Source organism: Lonchura striata, chromosome 6 (assembly GCF_050655825.1).
Source record: "Lonchura striata isolate lonStrDom1 chromosome 6, ASM5065582v1, whole genome shotgun sequence".
Taxonomy (NCBI): domain Eukaryota; kingdom Metazoa; phylum Chordata; class Aves; order Passeriformes; family Estrildidae; genus Lonchura; species Lonchura striata.
The window spans coordinates 1,635,240-1,641,778 of NC_140708.1; positions in this window are offsets into that span (position 1 = coordinate 1,635,240).

The following is a 6,539-nucleotide window of genomic DNA, read 5'->3' on the forward strand; positions in this document are numbered from 1 at the left end:
CTACCATTAAGAATTAGTGGCAGAGAAATGACAGAGCTGGTAAGTGACAGCCGATACATTCAGAATAGTGAAGGTAGCCTGTTGAACTTGTATTGAGAACTTCAGCATAGCCTGAAGGATAATTAAATACACAAAGTAGTTTTCAGAAACATTTTAAAGAAAAATTATTTATGAGCTCATGTCTTGAACATTTTAAACTTCTTTGGAAAATGCAATTTTCTGCATGTGTTGTTGATTTAGTTCCTTTCTGTTGCAGGCTTCTTGGGAAAGCTAAACTTACAGTGCTCCCAGTTGTGCTGAATATAAATAATATAAGCTAAATCCTGCAGTCTTTTTAAAGAGGAAATTTCATTTACTTTGTAACATGACTTTGAATGGAGTAAATGCAACCATTCAAATAAACTTCTACTTGAATATTGACCATGAGTTTTGATCATCAGTGGTTAAGAGGCAATTTTTTTTGTTTTGGAGGAAAAAAAATAAGAGGATAAAACTATCATGTAACATTTTGTTAGATTACAGTGTAAACTAGTGAGGTTTGAGAATTTGGTGATGATAGTTTGAAGCTCAACATTTGTTCACAGTACAAGCAGAGTCTGGAGTTTTATCAGTATATTTTTCTCCACTTCATGAATCTTGTATGTGGGAGAGAAAATGTTTAAAAGGCACTGTTGTAAAGTTCACAAAATATGTGCAATGAGAAATGTGTGGAGAAACCATTTTTATCCTCTTTCCTTTAAAATGGTTTTGTAGTTTCCCTGTACCTCTCTTGTGTAAGTAGTCACTACATACTCTTACATGTGGTATCCCTGTAGCTCTCTTATAACAACTGAGCCTCTCAGCAAGTTCACAACAGCCAGAAGCAGTTCAGGGATGGAGTTTTTTTCATACTTTCAGACGAATAAAGCTGCTTGATTTAAACAAGAAAAATAACATTTCTTCACTAGTTGAACGTTGACAATTTTCAGGAGTATTGAATGCATTCCTCTTGACTTTATCAGCACAATGAATTCTAGTCCTACAAATGGAGGGTGGAAAACATTTAATTATTGAATCTTTTTATTAGATTTTGATTCTCAAGACTAATTCAGGTGTGGATTGCATAAATCTCAAATACAGTGAATGGATTTGTTGGTGTTATTGCTTTTCTTGTTTGAGCAACAGTGCCTTGTGTACATTCAGTCCCAGTCTAGCACTTCGAAAAGCACAAGATTTGTTCTACATAAAACAATATCTGCCATTAACTGGTAGCAAAATACCACCTGGTGTAGAAACCAGGGAAAGCTCCTCTGGGAGCTTGGAGGGGTGCCAGATGCTTAAAGAATCTGAATTCTTGAGCTGTATTCCAATACTTGACACTAATTGTATATTAAACTTGCTAATAATTCTAAGGAAGTCAGAACTGTGTCCTTGGTTTATGATTTACTTCTTTATTCCTTGGGGCACAATGTACATAGTGAAGCTCAGCAGTACAGTGAGACTGAATGAATATTCAAAAAGTACCTCAGGATCCTCAGATTAAAATTGCAATAGAAATGGAGATAGATATTATTACTGACACACAAGGTTATTTTATACCTGGTTTCTCTACGTGTTCCACGTTTTTCTGAAAACAATGTGAAATCTATGAAAGAAGGTCTAAGTACTTTAATGCAAGACTAGTGAGAGAATGAGAGCTTGAATTTAATTCTAACTTAATTAATCGCGAAACTTGTTTCTAGTCCAATTTAAGCACATTTTATATTATAGGACTTGATGAAAGAAATCTTGATTTTCATCAGAGTAAATGAAAGTAGAATTACATTTCATAAAGACTAATGAAGCACTGGTGGAAGGGGGAAGAGTGGAAATACATTTTTCTGCATTTGCGCAGGAGACCATAATACAATGCTTCCTGCGTGTATGTAATTCAATATGTAACACCTGCCTGAAGGTGTTCTTTATTAGGTCAATGTAAAAGTGTAAGTAAGAATTCACAGGAATTAAGTCTAATTAAATAAAAAATAACTGGGAAATTACTCAAGGACTCTGACCAAAACAGAAGAAAAAGGGAGTCACATCAGCTAATCATTAGACTTTACATTCATGCCTTCTGGTGCAATGTGTGGCAAGGCTTTTCACTAGTGTTGCATGAATGGTTCATCAGAAGCAGAGGTATCAATGTTGTTATGCTTGCATATCCATTCTTTTCACCCTTTTAAGCCTAGACAAATCAAGAACTGCAAGCAGCAAAAAGGTTGCTGTTCTGAGCAGCTGCTCAAGTGATGGTGGGGACAGGCAGAGGTACCGGCAGAGGTACAGGCAGAGGGCAGCTGGTGCAGCTGCTGCTGGGTAGGAAACGACCTCCTGAGGATGGAAGCAGCAGCTGAGGCATGTGGAACATAAAAGGACATGGAAAGACATTCCTGTCCTCCAGAGCACTGATCACACTGAGGGACCTTAACAGCAGTGAGCGCTGTCTTTCTGGGTTGTGTCCTGCATCTCTAGCACTAACAAAGAGCAGCAGCAGTTTGTCTTGGGACAGGCCTTTCCTAGAAAACTTATGGCAGATCTCAGATACATTTATGCCTGTTGTTTCAGTAGTTGTGTCTGGGATAATAAAATGTGCAGAGAAACACTAGAAAAACTGTAAGGATGGTTTAAATCTTAGATTTGTTCTACATTGCAAACTTCAAGGTCAAATACAGTCTTCCAGAAAGACTTTAGTTATGAAGGAGCTTCTCTACAGATGGTCTCACACTAGAACTGTAGATTATTTATATATCTAAAAACATTTCGGAAGGACCATACTGGGTTTAGGTGTACAATATGCATATAAAATATGTAAGACATCATTCTAAATAACCTGATGTCCTCTTTAACAATCATTGAAGGTTGAAAAAGTTCTTTGTTCTGTATTTAGCATCAAATACCTAAGCAATTTGTATTAAGTTTTCATGCAGTGAAAAATATTTAAAAAATATTAATAAAGTCAAGCTATTATCTCTAAATGTGAAGTGGAGCCACTTCATCCAGAAGCAGAGTTGGAGATCATGGACTGATTTTCACTTTTGTTAACAAAAAGGCACAGAGCAAGTGGCACATGTAACTTGAAAGTGTCTTGTTTTGATTGTTTGAGGTTTTTCAATTAATTTGAATAAATAGAGTAAGTATTGATTCTGTATGTCTTCATTAGGTTAAAAGGCTCTTAGAGCTTTTGGGAGACTGACTCTTTGCTTGGCTGTACTTCATGTTAATGTTTGCATGTTAAGAAATAGTTACATTTTTTGCAAGTTTGAAAACTTATTTCCCATTAACTGCAGATAAAGTTTATATAAAGAGCTGGCTGGTTCTGGATGAGGGAGAAAAAGAAATATGGAAACATTCAAAAATAGTTTGGCTAAATAGAGTAAGCTTAATCTACCTTTTCTATTTTATTCTGTTGGTATTTTATCTCATGCTAGCAATTTTAAAGAAGATATGCTAATGAATTATTTGGTAGTGCAGTTACAGTACTGTCTGTCAGAATAAAGGAGAAAATTTGTCTGTGAAATTTCCTTTTTTTCTCAGTGTTCATTATGAGAAATAAGAATTAAGTTACACTATATATTACTTATTTAAAGGAACCATAAACAATATGGGTATTTTTAAATCAGTAGGTTTTTCTAGTAATAAAAGTTTATGCAAATAAAAGATTTTCTTTTATTTTATACAAATAAAAGGTTTTCTAGTAATAAAAGGTTAGAATAAAGGTTTATGTAATAAAAGGTTAACAGAATGTGAGGAATTTGATTCAGTATTATCCCCATACTTGAAGATTTTAATAAAAAGTTCTGAAGTTCTTTTCCCTTAAAAAATATTTGTTTTTTCTAGTAAAAGCTTTTATGACTATTCATAAAGTCTTAAATGTTCCTTTGATGGAAGTTTCATTTACTAATCAAACTATAACTTGCAGCTTAAAAGTTACATTCTTCTAAGAAAGACTAATAGGTGAAATCTATTTAGCTTTGCTTTTAGAAGTATTTAGCACTCTGTAGAACACTTTTTGCCCAAAGGAAAGAATATTTTCTATGTTTTACATAATACCCTAGACAGTTTCCTCTGAAGTAAATTTTTACACTGTATTTTGAAGTCAATTTTTACAGTATATCTTGAAAAGTAGACCAGGAAAACGAACACTGAGTATGTTAGGGTTTCCAGATTTGGCCAAAATAGTCAGGTGTTAATGAATGAATTTCAGTCAAACCTTAACTGCTCATTTTAGTCCTCAGCAAGATCCAAGGAGTTTGGAGGTAACCGAATATCATTGCAGCTGAGCCTTAGCTGTGCAGTAATGATGTTATATTGGGATTTTACCATCCTGTCATGGATAACTACGATTGTCTGACTCTTAGAATTAGGTCACTACCATCTGCTAAAGCATTCTCTATTTTGATGGGGGAAAATTTAATTTAAACATTCCAAGGTCACCAACTGCTGTGAGTAAAGGCCACTGGATGGAAACTGTTGTCTTTAATAAACATAATGAGCTCTGAAACACACAAAACTCTGAGTATCTTGGATGACTCTCTCCAGGGTATGGAAGCAGTGTTCTTGCTTAGTACTGAAAAGTTGAGCCTTAAGACAATAGATTTTCATTATGTACTGTCATAATTGCAGCCAGAGAGCAATTAAAGACAAACAACATGTGGAAAGAGGTGAATGTTGTTTTTTCACTGGTAATTTAGAGCTGGGTATAAATGTCAATTCTTGCTTATTATACTCTCAGGATTTGATGACTGAAAGGATTATTTTTACATCTCTTCTGGAAAATTGTCTTGTCCTTGAGACTTACTGAAAGCATCATGCAAATGGTCCAATACAGATTGATCTGCCTTAGAACATGAAGCTATACATATGGGTACACTTAAATGGATAAAGTTATCCCTTTAATGGCTCTAGTAAACAAGTCATATAAATCCCTCCTATGTAACTCTCCATACCTATACTTTGTGACTAAGTGGTTCTTCATGTGTTAGAGATTTAGTAGAAGACCCTTAAAATGCTGTTATAATTTAAAGGCAAAAAATAATCAGTTCCTAAATAATTCTTCTATTATTTTTGAAAAAGGAAGCAATGTAAAAATATTCTTAATTTTTTAATTTGTTAATTTTAATTTTTGGGTTTCTTTCAGCTAACCTAAAATGGTATGCTTGCTCTATGTAAGGTGTCCATATCAGTGATATAAGAAGCATGTGTATGTAAATAGTAATTAACAAAATTTAACTAACATATATTACTGGATAAATTTATAGACTGTCTTAAATGTCTCTTCCCTAAAAGAGCCAAGCTATGTAGAGATAATAATTTTGGTATCACATCTCTTTAATTATTTCATATATATTCATAAGTAGAAGTGAAGTGCCTTGAAGGAGTATTAATACTCCTGAGAGATAGATCTAAGATAGGGAGCACTCTTTAGTGGAGATCAGTATATTTTTTTCAGTATTTAATGGTAGGTAGCTGGCAATTCCTTTGAACAGCTGAAAAAGCAAAGTAACCACAATAAATAGCTGTATTGTGCTTCTCCCCATTCATCTTGATCTGTTATTTTGATTATGATCTTTACTTTTTGTTGTGCAAAATCTTCATATTTATTATCTATACATGTTCTAAATTTCCGTATTTGTGGATGTCACTACTAGGTAAGTGCTGAATAAAGCATCATTCTCTTCCAGTAGGTGGATGTGAAATCAGTATTTCCACAGTCAAAGCACTTAGAACTTTGGAAGATTTTTTAAAAGAAATTCTACTTATGTATGTCAGGTGGCACTATTTTCATGGACCCCCTACCTACATTTCTGTCTTAAGTGATGATAGCATTCTGTGACTTCGCTTTTGATACAGGTGAGAGTGCTGTCATTTCAGTGATGTTTTTTAAATTACTGACATGTCTACTTGAGTGGGGACATGATTATAAGAACAGCTGTCATATCATAACTGTGTTAGAAACCTGCTCTGATAGATATGTTCTTAGAGGGGAAAAAAATTTTTGTTAAAAAATCAGTTAATATTGTTTTAAATATTAGTTCTTTGAAGATAACATTGAACTAGCTTGTGAAAAATAAACACTATGTCTACTGGTACAAAACAAAAGTAAGCCTATTTACATACAGCAATTTTCTTCTTTTTATTATAAGCTTTTTAGTAAATATGCTGAATGCTTAGATTTATCAAATACTTGACTGTGGCCTGTACCAATTTGGTGTGTAAGCAAAGATTTGATTTGGAAGTTGTTTTTTTTCCAAAGTGTTTAAAAGCATCAAAAAATAATTAGTGTTAACTATTACATCTCAACAACTCCGACTCAACATTTCTTTAAAATTGTAGATTAAGTTTTTGAAGACTGAAATGGAAAGGAAGAGCAAAATTATATGAGACCTCCAAAACAAGGTAAGAGGAATATTTGATTGTCATCTCAATTCAGATTTCATATTGGAAGAGAGTGTGGTTTGGCTTCAAAAGTAAAGCACTTTATTGTAGTAGGCAAAAAAGGCACCAGTGAAATTCTCTGAACAGAA